Source organism: Strigops habroptila, chromosome 3 (genome assembly GCF_004027225.2).
Source record: "Strigops habroptila isolate Jane chromosome 3, bStrHab1.2.pri, whole genome shotgun sequence".
Classification (NCBI taxonomy): Eukaryota; Metazoa; Chordata; class Aves; order Psittaciformes; family Psittacidae; genus Strigops; species Strigops habroptila.
In genome coordinates this window covers 68332692-68346211 of record NC_044279.2, presented here as the reverse complement: position 1 = coordinate 68346211, position 13520 = coordinate 68332692, and the positions used below count along the sequence as shown (strand labels likewise).

Below are 13520 nucleotides of genomic sequence, written 5' to 3'. Positions count from 1 at the left end.
AGTGCTGTCTACTGCAAAGGCCAGTCTTGCTGCTTTACTTCCTGCAGTACCATCTATGTCCTAGACAAGTCTTTCTTTCCTTGGGCTTAGCAGGTACAGCAAAAATTCAGGAAGATGACTGCAGTGCAGCAGAATGGGGAAAAGACAAGGACTAGCAGTGTGTGCAGAGCTGGAGTTCAGGGGTTACGGGAACAGAGGGGCTTTCAGTGTGCCTGTCAGGTATCCCATGAAAGAAAATGAAATCTCTCCCTATCCTTCCACATCCCGAAAATAATAACCTTGCTCAGGAGGAAGCTCATTTCTTGTCCTTGAGAAACAGCAGACATGATATTACAATCACATTCATTCTTTTATCTCTCCATGACTTGAATACATTTAAACCCCAAGTGATTAGAATGAAGAGCAGAAAGGAAAGATCATTTAAGGCAACTTAAAAAAATCCCAACAACCTCTCTTAAATTCAGACGCCTTGAAGGAAAGTTAAAAATGGCATTTTATTCTCTCTGAAGCCACCATTCTCCTCCAGAGCTTGTTGGGAAGATCATGTAGTAGCAAGAAGTTAACTACTTGTGGTGGGTTTACCCTGGTTTCAAGCCAAATGTCCACCAAAACCCTTCTATCAGTCCCCCTTGTCAACTGGACAGGGGACAGAAAATATAACAAAAGGCTCATGAGTTGCGGTAAGAACAGGGAGAGATCATTCACCAATGACCATCAGGGGCAAAACAAACCCTGCTTGGGGAAAGTATTTTAATAGCAATCAGAGTAGGGCAATGAGAAATATCACTAAATCTTAAAAACTCCTTCCTCCCTTCATTCTTCCCTGGCTTAACTTCACCCCAGATTTCCCTACCTTCTCCCCCTACCAGAACAGGGGAATAGGGGGGGCAGTCAGTTCATCACATGCCATTTCTGCTGCTCCTTCCTCCTCTTCCCCTGCTCCAGCATAGGATCCCTCCCACAGGAGGCAGTTCTTCATGAACTTCTACAGCATGGGTACTTCCCACAGGCTGCAATTCTGCAAGACCTGCTCCAGTGTGAGTCCCTTCCACAGGGTGCAGCCCTTCAAGAACAGACTGCTCTAGCGTGGGTCCCTGCAGGATCACAGGTCCTGCCAACAAACCTGCTCTAGCGTGGGCTCCTCTCTCCATGGTCTCACAGGTCCTGCCAGCAGCCTGCTCCAGCTTGAGCATCCCACAGGGTCACAGCCTCCTTCAAGCATCCACCATGTGCCCCTCCATGTGCTGGAGATAGATATCTACTCCACCATTAACCTCCATGGGCTGCAGGTGAATATCTGCTCCACCATTAATCTCCATGGGCTGCAGGTGCACAGCCTGCCTCATTGTGGTCTTCACTGGCACCTAGAGCACCTCCTCTCACTCTTTCTTCACTGATACTGGTGTATGCAGAGCTTGGCCAGCAGTGGGTTTGTCTTAGAGCTGGCTGGCAGTGACTGTATTGGATATAAATGAAGCTTCTAGCAGCTTCTCACTAAGGAGTGCTTTCATCACTTTGGACACAGGACCGAAATCTTACTTTCATACAAGATCAACAGAGGCGCCAAACAGAGGGACAGTGTAGACCAAGGCTTGGGAAGCATGCAAATAGCCAGTGTGGTCTAGAGGTTCTGAGCTGTTAGTCTTCAACAGCTTGGGCATAACCCAGTGCAGTGTTGCTTTAGGGCTGGGGTTGTCTATGTCAATGGAGTGGGAGAGACAGGGCCCAGTTTGTCGAAGCTTGTTTGTCTGTGAAGTTGTCCCAGCTCTCCTGAAACAAAAAGTCTTCACTGATCTGTGCGTGAATGCATAAGTCAAAGCCTTGCAACAGAAGAAAGGCTGGAACAAAGGCAGACATGGAATTACTCAGTCAATTACAGTCGTTCAAAGACTTAAGACAAAAACACTAACAGGAAAATCTATAAAACCCCAAGAAAATGCAAGCAGTGAGTCAGAAGATGACAATTTAGCAAGACCAAGAATTAGACTGTTCTGTGGAACAATCAATAAAAGCCAACATTTCCCCATCCCGTCGACTTCTGCCTGGCTGGCAGACTTGTGAGGATGAGGTAGGGGTGTTGCATGCATCTCCAAAAAATATTCAGGGGGTTGTATGGTGATGGCTCATGCCAATATAAGTACCAGAAACTATTAAAACCTGGACTGCTGACATAATTTTATCATGTGGCATTATGCACAATTAGTTGGTGGCTTTGATACCGTTTTCCATATTTGACCCTCAGTAGTGGAGGGCTTGAACAGCAGGGCGCTTTAACATTCCTTCCATTGATTTGGCTCAGAAGAACTTTTCCTATCACAGTCCCACACTGATTCCCTATGCCTATAGATAGACTGTGAATCATAATTTCCATTCTAGAAGAATTGCTGATATTTTATCTTTTTTTTTTTTCAAAAATAATATTTTGGAAAGTTGACATACTTTGTTTTAACATTTTTGACTGAAATGAATATTGTTGATGTTCCCAAATTAGAATGTTTGGTTTTCTGGACTCAACTGAAACTTTTTTTGAAGTCAATTCAAAATGAACATACTTCTGCCAATGGTGCTGCAGGTCCTTGGCTTGACACTTGCTTTGAGATGAAGCTGCAGTGACCTAGGGGAAATACAGGGTGGGATAAAGGACCTTGGCCTGTAATGGGGCATGAGAAATAAATCATGTGAATTCTGACATAATAGGATTTGAAATGTTCAAGTAGAATATATTTCTGAATAGATGATTATGTCCTATAGTCATTCTGTCTGGGAGACAGGATGCACTAACATGACAAAGGCAAAGCAACGGGACATTCCCACCCAGAGGGGAGCAGCATCTATAACAGTCAAACCTGTTGCAGCAGGTCGGCATGCGTTTTGTTCCAAAAGGCATCCACAGCAAACTTTAAGGAAGAAAAGACATGTTCATTGTGTGCAAGAAAAAAGAAAAGAAAAACAGTGTTACACATAACACTGATGGTGAGCCTGTTTTCCAGTGTCTGTTATCAGTTCTGAGGGAACAAAAAAGACTGCAAGACAGCAGGAGAGCAGCTGGGTAGCTGGCTGCCTCTCCTATGTCCTCCTCCTCCTACTCCAATAAGTACACTGAATGTATTGATTCAACGTACTTATGCATTGGGTAGGGTGCTGAAACATTAACTCGCTCTTTCTCTCTCTCCTTCCATCTGATTTGGTTACTATAATCCTATGTAACAATTGCATAGATTCATTAGTATGCTTATGATGCTGCAAGGATATGATAGAAAATATTTCAGCTAAGTTAATAAGGTAGGCTAGCAGTATATTTTATGATTATTTCTATTAAATTGATCTCAGTGAGACTATAGTGCCATTTGCTGCATATTAAAACCAGAGATATAGGCCCACCATATGAGGAGTGTGTACAGTAGAAGCATACCTTGCATTATATTTAGTTACACAATATAGAGACAGAGCTGTGCAGGAAAAAAAGGTTGAGGAATGCTGGTTGCCCACTAGTTACACATAAAAAATCTAAAGAAAGCAACCAAACCAACCCTCCACCTAAAGATCTTAAGACTTCTTTAAAGACTTAAGATCGGCTTTAAGACCTAAGATAGTTCTTTCTCACTCGATATAATTGACTCTTTTTTGTCAGGGAAAATTAAGTCTCTCTTGAGACTAAAGGCAGGGAAAAATGGAATAAACTATGCAAATAGAGGGGTTGGGTGATGTAACAGACCTCTCTCTTGAATACTGATACTATTGCAGGGTTCTGAATTTGCCGTAACAGGGCTACTCAGTGTGTATGACTTCAGTTAATAACTTGTCCAGAAGAGTCAAAGACTCACTATCCTGTGAAACATTCAGACTGTTTTTCTCCCATTCCACAGGAAAAGATAGTTTCTGAAAGTTCCTGTATGCATTTTCATGTCACCAGCACGATGCTTTTTTAAAAAATTTTAAAACTAAGCTGACCCAGGGATTTCACTCTGTGAAGTTCTTTCCTAGGCCACAACCCCTAGGACATCTAAGTTGTCTAGCACCCAGTCCAAAAGTTTATCTATAATGATACATTAAAGTTTTGTTTATGGGGTGGATCAGAATATTAAGCCAGAAAGAAGCCACTCCAATGGATGCTCTGTAACAGAAACTAAAAGTAATTTCAAATCTATTTTTAAGTAGAGCATACCACAAAAACAAAAATTAAAAAAATTAAAAAAAAAAAAAAAAAAAAAAAAAACAGTTCTGTCAACCAAACTGTGCATTGATCGTTGGAAAAAATACTGATGCCAGCACCTTCCTGTGCAGATTGTAACTAGTTTGTCAGTAAGCCTGGAGCATGTCAAGTCCATTGCCACAAATGGGAAATAAAGGATAACCGGTGGCATGTTTTGCACCAAAAAAACCCCGTCCAAACCAACCAAACAAACCAGAACAGAACCAAAAAAAATCCCTCAGAAACTAATTCCAAATTTTCTAAACATATTTTGATGGAACGCATCCTTGTCTTTGCTCTTCTTCCTATGCTCATCACAGAGCTCAGAGTATTCGCCTCATTGCACATCAGAAATGGTTTGTCCTTTACCTACAAGATGAAGTGGTTACCAAGGTAAAGGGCAGAGTTCCCAGAATGGGCTCTTCAGTCATCACACAATGAAGTTCATTCCTGTGGGAAGCCTAACTTATGATGGCATGGACACATGTCCTCTGAGGGCTAGGAGAGGAAGCAATGGGAGAAGAACAGGAAGTTAAGAGAGAAGGCAAGATTCTCTGAGACAGCTAGCTAGGGTAAACCAACTAATTATGAGCAAAATAAAGCAGCGGACTTCTATGGAGTAAATTAGGTTGCTCTATTACTGGCATATGCAGAAAGCATTACTCTTGTGTTTTAGCATGCACTGTGGAGTTACCGTAAGAAAAGTGTGCCATCTTGTGGGAAAATGTGGAAAATGGCAAACCATGCCTTCACATACATTTCGCATACATAATGCAAAATAAAGGGCAGATGCCCCCATGAACAAGCATTTGGGGCAATATTCAGGAGGACATTATCCAAAGGGAAGTCCCCAGCCTGAACACTGAAGGACCAAAACCTTCAATAGACATGTTCAGCTTTCTGATCTAAAGACTAATGTGGGCTTTGTAGTGCTAAGATTGAGAAGATAAACTCAACCAGGATATTCATTACTAAAAAAGTGCCGGTCTAGCAGGCTTCTCCCAGCCAGCTGTGGACTTCCATATCAGGCTAACTCTTACACAAAATCAATCAGCACAGCACAGCTAACTCATGTCTTTTTAATTCGTGAGCTTTTTAAGGAAAATATATCCCGGTTGATCAGAAGAGATGGAAATGAAAATTAAGGGAAAAGAAGAAAATCAGAACTTGCAGAACAAAACTTGTATCTCCAGGGCCTCAGTCTCTGTGATTCTTGGCAAAGAGCAAGCTAACAAGACTTCACATCCAAGAGAATGCAGTTATATTAGCAGTACAAAATGAAAACTAGACAATAGCAACAAATGTCTTGGTCAGAGATCAAATGCTCTATAGCTAATCCTTGGATTATTTGTGCAGTTTGGAATAGTGATGCTTTTCAAACAGACATTTGGACACGACCATTACGGGTTGCTGTTGCTCAGAAGTCCTGTTGCAAGAGGAGCCCTGAGGCAGAGAAGATGAGAGAAGAGCAACGTGCATCTGTGGGGTCAGGGCATAGAGGTGGAGAAGAAAGGTGGGGGAAGTTGTCCTTTACCAAACAAAAGGAGAGATGGGAGAAATCTGTGAGAGAAGAGGGCTGTGCTGTGTCCTTTCCCTCCTAAGTGACCGGAGTGAGTGCTTTCTTCTCTGTTGGAGCCTGCCTATGGCCCTGCTGTTGTGGAGGGATCTCAAAGCCACCTCTTAGCTCCTCTGCTCACACCAGGTTCAATAACTGTGGCACACAGCTTCTAAAGTATGCGGTTAATCAGCTCTGTACAGCCCAAGCTGCTCAAGCTTCACAGCTGGGCTTACCCTTTGACAGGAAGGAGTGTCAGATGTGTCTCATTACCCACTCTGCTTTCCCACAGCCATTTAAATGTTGCAAAAGATGAAAGAAAATTCCACTGACTTGAATACAACAGAAAAAACCAAACCAAAACAAACCCCCAAACACAGGTTAGGACAAGATGCATTGCTATAAAATCATATTTGGGACACACATGCTTTGAATTAAAAAAGGCTGAGAGATGTTGGACAGTGGAAGGAAAAAGGATATTAAAAAAAAAAAATATTAAAAAAGACTGCCGTAAGTCTTAATAAGCAACAGAAAAGGAAGTCTGAAAACTTTTCATATTTGCTGTTTGGTAAGTTTCCTTTGTTATTAACAGTCCCTTCAGATATAATAGTGTCCAATGTAGCAGGGAGATAATCTTTAGTCTGGTTTGTTATTTTTTCATTAAGAATGTTAGTTACAAAATGAGGAGAAGGTCAAGCATCAAAACAAACAGCATGTTCATGTGATACGTCCAGAGTGTTGGCAGAACCTATTTTGAGTGAGAGTAGGTCTGTGGAGTAGGGCAAGATTTACACCACTGAATTAAAAGCTCAGATGCTGAAGTATAGAGCTTGGTTTCATTCTATTGCCTTGAAATCAACAAGGAGAGAGGGGCTCCAGAGAGAGAAGTTATGGACTTCTGTTCAATGTATGAAATGTGGCAGGCTGGATCAGGATTTTGCTGTGGCCATATTCACATTGGGGATGTTTAGTTCAGTACACCAGACTATATGTAGTGCAAAGTAAAACTGCTTGTAGGGTAGTTGGAGTGCCCACAGCAATGTATTCTTCAACCTTTCGACCTGCCCTGATTGTGCCAAACTGTTGCTTGTGTAAACATTTGCATGTGTTTGCTGATGCAGCACTCAACAAAGTTAGCCTGGACAGAGTGCTGAGTAAACATAGTCATACTGTCCCTAGGCTGACTCATGCAGAGATAGCTCAGAAGATATTTTCGCAGAGCATTTCCTTTACCTGGGATTGCTAGAAAGAGCAGGGAATGCCAAACGTCAATCACACTGTCCCCTCAACTTAGCCAAAGCAGTCGTCCAACACCCTGCCTTGCGGCATGCAGGCTTACCCACTGGCTGACATGCACAGAGGTGCAGCCTTAACACTCAGGGCAACCATGAAGGATGCTGCTTTTGCTGGTGAAGGAAAATGTCAGCCTCTAGCAGCAACAAGTTCTCCACAGCAGAGTGCAGCAGGGCTTTGGTAAAGCATACGGAAGGGAAAATGAGCCACAAAGTTGGGCTATGGCCCTGATATTGAGAAGAGAGAGACAGGAGTAGCAAGGAGTCAACATCAGTACCATGTTGCAGTAGGTTTTTTTGCATGTAAAGGTGGGCTATATAAACCTGTGCTGACAACATCATGCCATTGGTAAGCTTCACTTGGGAAGGTTCAGGCTTTTAGTTTCATTAACTGGGGCTTCCTTTGATGACAGCATCAACTCCAGTGAAGGAAAGGGGACTGGAGACTCTATTTTAACAAAGGGCGAATCAGTCCAGTAGCAACTTCATATTCTTACTGCCGGATGGCCTCTTTGTCAATTCAGCACAGATGTGTGATTGTACCCTGCTTTCTCGGTTTGTTTTTATGTACAACCTAACTGGTGCCATAAAAAAAAAAAAAAAAAAAAGTAATAACATTCTTGCATGTTTAGTCTAAATTCCTCCACGTTGGTTTCAACCTTTCTAAAAATAGAACTTCTGTGTGATTTTTGAATAAGGAGCATTTTTATTTCCTGACTAGAACAGGACATTGTGATCATTCACTGGATTTAGGGAGCCCATGACAAGTTCTAGCAGTGCTGGGTAGCAGACAGAAAGCACTTTGGAGGAAAAAGGGAGTTTAGAGGATGGGAACCCATCCTTCCTTCCATTAGCATAAGCAGTCATGGGCCAGAGGTGATATGCACTGGCTACACCACATACCTCTTGTTCTTCTTTGTTTCTCCTGGCAATAGACATTCTACTGGCCCCTTTCCCAGTCCAAGCTATTGAACTTGAGACAGCTCCAAACCACCAAATTTGATCCAATTTTGATTTCCCAAAGCTTGGGATAGGGTTTTAGTCCCATATTTTGTTAGAAGGTGTCTTCTTATAACAAAATAATTTCTACCAAATATCTAGAATATACAAAATGTTGCTGACAAATCCACACATGACACTGTTTCAGTGATTTTTCTTTGTTTTTTTTCAGCCTAACCCAGACTCCCAAGAAGAACTGACATGTATTTCCACTGATAGTTGCCTCCTCTGAGTTTCAGCTGGATTTGTTGCTTAATTTCCTCTGGAGCCTTGAAAACTCCCAGCCATATAATTTTCGACAGGATCACTCTGAGGTAGATCATCTCTCCTCCCTACTCCATCTCTCTAGGAAATCTCCCCTCTACTCTTTCTAGTGACAAGTTCTGCCTGCATACCAGGGTGCCTAAAAAAATAAACACAACGCAGCAACTGCAGCTGTTTTACATAGGATGGACTGTATCTTCCTCGCACAACCATGCAGTGAGGTGGAGGAGGGAGGATATGAGGCCCTCTTCATAGCCCATGCTCACAGTGCGGGAGAGCCAATTAAGGTCCCAGAGAGTGGGTAAAGATGTGTTACTAATCACCTTGGGCCACTATGAGCCTAAGTCAGAAGTTATTATTGTATGGTTTAAAACTAGTGCCTGAAGGTTTTAGATCAGAACTTCAAAAAACCTGGATGACAAGTTTTCATCATTTTTATTATTTTACAGAAAGAAGTAGGTGACCTTATTTTGGCTCCTAAAAGTTTTCACAAGTTACAGTACATTGTGTAAAAAAGCTTTCCCCTGTTCTGCACTGGTGACGGCATCTGTTTGCTGAACATGGATCTACTTGGTGCTAGGCTGTGTTGTGGTTGAATTGCACAGACAGTTTTATGTCTCTGTCCTTTAAAACACATCATTTTTAAGAAGTAGCCCACAGTATTTTTTTTGGCTGGAGCTTGCCAGACTGTCTTGAGATTTTAGTCTTGCCAGATATTGCTATCATGATCAGTGAAATTTTTCATTACACTTATTCCTCTCTGTAAATAAAGGAAGCTCAGGGCCTTCACATTCCTAAAGACTGAATGTTATGCAGGATCTGTGCTGAAAAATCTACGCTGGATTTATATGTCATATGGACATTTTTATGTTGTCCCATATCCACATTTAAACCTTTGTGCTATTTAGTGCTGTTCTGTGCCATTCTCCAGACCACAGATTATAGTATTTCCTTGATGTTCTCCTGTCAAGAGATACCCTCCCTGCCAAATTTTTGCTTGCTGATTAGACCTTTTTCCTCTAGATCCCTGTTTCTTCCACATGCTGGTTCTTTGAGCCAAATTCATCTGTAGACGAGTAAAGGAAAGGAAAAACGCTGCACAGCAGTGCTGCAACTGTTCCCCTACAAGGTCCTAAGATGATTAAAGCTAATGGGAGGGCACTCTCTCTCCCTCTATCATTACCCCAGTGAAAGCGAATGCTCTCAAGTTTCCCTTTTCCATTACCATAGCATTTGTCAGAGGCTGAGGTTTGGCCAGGAGCTGGCATCTCAGGTATGGTTGAGCTCTGAGGCTTTTGAGGGAGCCAGCAAAAAAAAGTAATGGAGCAACTAAGAAGAAGCTACTAGAGGCATTGCTCTGAAGCATACACTGTGAAACTCAAAGAAATGGGGACACAAACAGGTAAACTCTGTGACCAGACTCTTAGTAAAGTTGCCAATGGACAACTGTCCTTTAAAACCAGGCCAAGCCCCTTATAACCCTTCATTCATTATTCTTCCCATGCTTTGTGAGTGTTCAGGTCAGCCTTACTTATAAAAATAAATGAATTCAACTGTGTCTTTGATGCCACATATTCAGGAAGGACAGAAAAAGTGTCGTAAAAATCCTCTTGCTAACTAATAACAAAACTCAGAATGACTGAACCTCAACAGCCAGCCCAGATCAGGAGCTGGGGTAAGAGATGAATCTGACAGAAAGCTGCAAATAAGCTACTGGAACTGCCTTCAGTGGGAGTTTGGCCCAAGGAAGAGCTTCTGGATTCGGTCCGAGCAATTTAAATAATACAAGGCAGCTAAGTCAGTTTCTCAACTTTTAGCTAGACAATCTCTTCACATTTAACCCAACTTCACCAAAGAGACTTTCTCAGGCTATTGAAAGGCCTGGTATTGTGAAATGGGACATCAAAACAACACTTTGGGGATGTACTCTCATCAAAATGATCAGCGATCGTGATTCTAATTAGGAAATCTCAAACAGACACTAGAAGTGTCCACCCTTGTTTATACAAGACCTTGAGCCGCCTGCCTGTGTAGTTGGTACGGCTTTGAACAGGTTAAACTGAGCAGTATCAAAGTATCTTCAATTTTTCTGTGATTTCATGAATCTGGTGTTACAAGAAGGCTCTAGGACAATACTAATCATCCTTTAAATGTTGTTCATGAATTTTAAGTGATGACTACACCATTTCAGAGCCTGTTTCAGTATTCAGTACTTCTGTGACTTCAGGAATTTCTGGAGAATCACAGTATGATGATGCAGGGTACATGATGTACCAGCTCAAACTTCAGTGGGATGAAAGAATAGGCCAAGTGTGTAAGATACTAAATACTAGTTTCACATAAGTATTTTTGGTTTAACTAACACGGCCACATATAAAGCATGTGATTTAAAGAATGTGGTCAAATTTAAATAGGCCTTTCTGAGGCTTGCCTCAGAAAGAGAGGACATTGTATCTTCTCATATATTTTCTCACCCTAAGACACCCCTGAGCAAGTGCCCTGAGCTTATAAATATCCCTCAATATTTTTGCATGTGTGATTGCCTAATTTCAGTTGCAGTGACAATGTGCTGCATGTTCAGTCTGCAGGATCAAAGGCTGGACAATCATGAGTTATGTGACAAATGAGAAAGTGTCAAAACTGTTTACACGACTTCAGGCTGAACTTGATAAGTTATTTAGATATGTAAACATGCAGAGGAGGCCAAAGATAATTTTGAAAGCCCCTCTATTGGTTGGGAATGAGAACACAAGTTTTTAAAGGTCCAAGTCCGCAAAAGAATGTTGACATGTAAAGTGAAATTTAGGCACCTAAGTTCAAAACTTACAGTCTCATCATCTGCTACCTGTTTGAAGAAGCTCCAAGAGAATTTTGTTAAAGGGGACAAAGTGAATCAGCTCAGGAAAAAAACATATTTCCTTCCGAAAAGAGTGAATGCTGAATTCTTTTGGTTACTTCATAAAGGAAGAACTATGTCATCAAATTTGCCTTAGGACCAGTATGAAAGTATAAGCAGTCAGCTAGAAGAGACGAGGCTTCAGTTCCTAACTCCAGGATTATTTCTGTTTCTTTTAACAGATTAAAATCATAATGCCCACCCCTTGGCTTTTGGCTGTGTGAGCCAAGGGGAGGCTCTTCTGCCTGTGTGATGAGCAGGACACATGCTGTCAATTTTCCTATATCACTGTACTGCTGTTGTGCCTGGGGCATGATGGGGCTTTGCATCCAAGCCCTAAATCAGAGTCCAGCTCATATGCAATAGACCTGTCTCTTCCCAGAAGTATTGCTCTTTGACATGCATGCAATAAATCAGCAGTCAGCTTTCAGGGTTCATTTATGAGAATGTTGACAAGCAGAATTTTATTGGGTTTACAGTAAATTATTTATTGGTTTTCTGTTTCGTTCACGAGAGGGTGAAGTTTATTTTCTCATGGCTTAGTGTCACTGAGAAACTGCTATCATTGAAAACTTTATTAAAAGTCTTTTCATATCTTTCTGTGTTTATAACAATACTAACTGTAACAGTTAACAAGCCAATACCTACTTACTGTTAAGGGCTGCTTTTTATTGTTGCTTTTTAAACTACAGCCAAGTTAGCAATCCACATTTAATACCCAGTCTCTAGTGTCGTGATCTCAAGAAGTAGGTAGAGTGAGAAACACCTGCCTCCAAGAACTCAGGTATTTCACATTATTTACAGACTTACACAGACTTGGTAATGAGCAATTGTAACAATAAGGGGAAGCCGGGGGTTTCTTGTAATTGTTGGCGGGGTGTTATAAAGAAAGGAGCAAGGGCTTATTATCAGTGAGCATTTGCAAGGCAGGCTGCTGAGAACTGTGTGTGGGGATGTTCTGTTTGTTTTTAAGAGGAAGCAGATGTAAGTTCAAATATTAATTTCCAGCCTAATCTGCGCCTGGCAGAGAGCAGGCTCCCAGCCTGGCTTATTGCCCTGCTAGATGAAACCTCACTGTTGCATTCCCCTGGCAGGGTGGTGGTGCTGTCCGGCATGGCTGACAGCATAGTAACTGGCACTGAGTGTGGCAACTTCGGAACGAGAAACTCTTGGGACAGGGATCGTTGGAGGTGGCATGTTAAATTCTGTTAATGCTACTTTTTGAGGAGCAAAGCTCTCTTGTCCTGCTGCAGTTTAGACCAGTAATTGTATGCTGCAGGTGGGAGGGATGCTTTTGTAATCAATCTGAAACACAGCAGTAGCAAGGGGAAATGTGACCAAGAACAATCCTCTGCCAAGGAGCTTGCAATTTAAATACAAGCACGTTGTTTCAGGATTTAAAGAGATTAGTGCAATGTAACATGGACACTGGGCTGGCTAACTCCGGCCTTCTCAGCTCACTCTTCCTAGCCATCACCTCACTTAAATGACCACATGTGGAGGTGAGGCACCACAATTTTCTTTGCTCTCTGACAGCTCTGTGCATTGCACTCCTTGTATTAGTGGCTGCAGTTATCTCAGCAGGTACAGCATGGGCTGAGCAATGCATTTCTCTTCCCTCCCACAGCACTTAGAGGGATTTTCAGTAGTCTTCCCCAAGCCAAAATGTTCAGAATATATCCCTTAAAGCTAGTCAGTCTATATGCTTAGCTGACACCTGAGGACTTGCAGTTTCCTGCTTTTTGGAGAACTCTTTTCCTTCAGGTTACCCTTGGGTGACAACAGACCACTGCAAATCCTATGCCCCCCTCACCCTTTTAGCAAGATTCCTTAGTTTCATGGCCTTTTTGATGACTGATTTCAGTACTGGTAGAGCAGATGTCTCACTGTGGTTTGGTACCTGAAAATAGACTATCACCTGCAATTATCCACACCCACTCCCTCTGCCAAGCTGCTGAGAGAGAACTGTTCCATAGCGTCACATTTTTCGAGCTTATACCTTTCTCATCCTCCATTAAGGCAGAATGGCATATTCACACAAATGTCTTTCAGTCTTTCATAACTTTATCAACCAAAACTGATGCACAGTATTAAAAATCGTCACGCTTGGGTTGCTCCATAGTGACTCTATGTCTATCATGATAACAGCAGATAGATTTGCTTTTATAAATATCAGTCTGTTGACTACAAGTATTGTCCTATTTAGGGCTCTGCTTAAGTAAAAGTAAGAGTAAGTCAGTCATACTATCCAAGAAGCTATTCTTATGTAAAGCATCAAGTACCATTTCTATGTGAAGAGTAGCAGTATTCTTTTCAGGATGT

At 41.9% G+C, this 13520-nt stretch overlaps 1 long non-coding RNA gene across 1 annotated transcript in view; it reads left to right on the top strand.

Annotated features, from left to right (window-relative positions):
• Positions 1-11709, top strand: part of LOC115605655 — a 43113-nt gene extending 31404 nt beyond the window's left edge. The window contains exon 4 of the long non-coding RNA XR_003990682.1: positions 8211-11709. This is a non-coding gene — a long non-coding RNA (uncharacterized LOC115605655). The remainder of the gene's footprint in view (positions 1-8210) is intronic.
• Positions 11710-13520: the final 1811 nt, after the last annotated feature.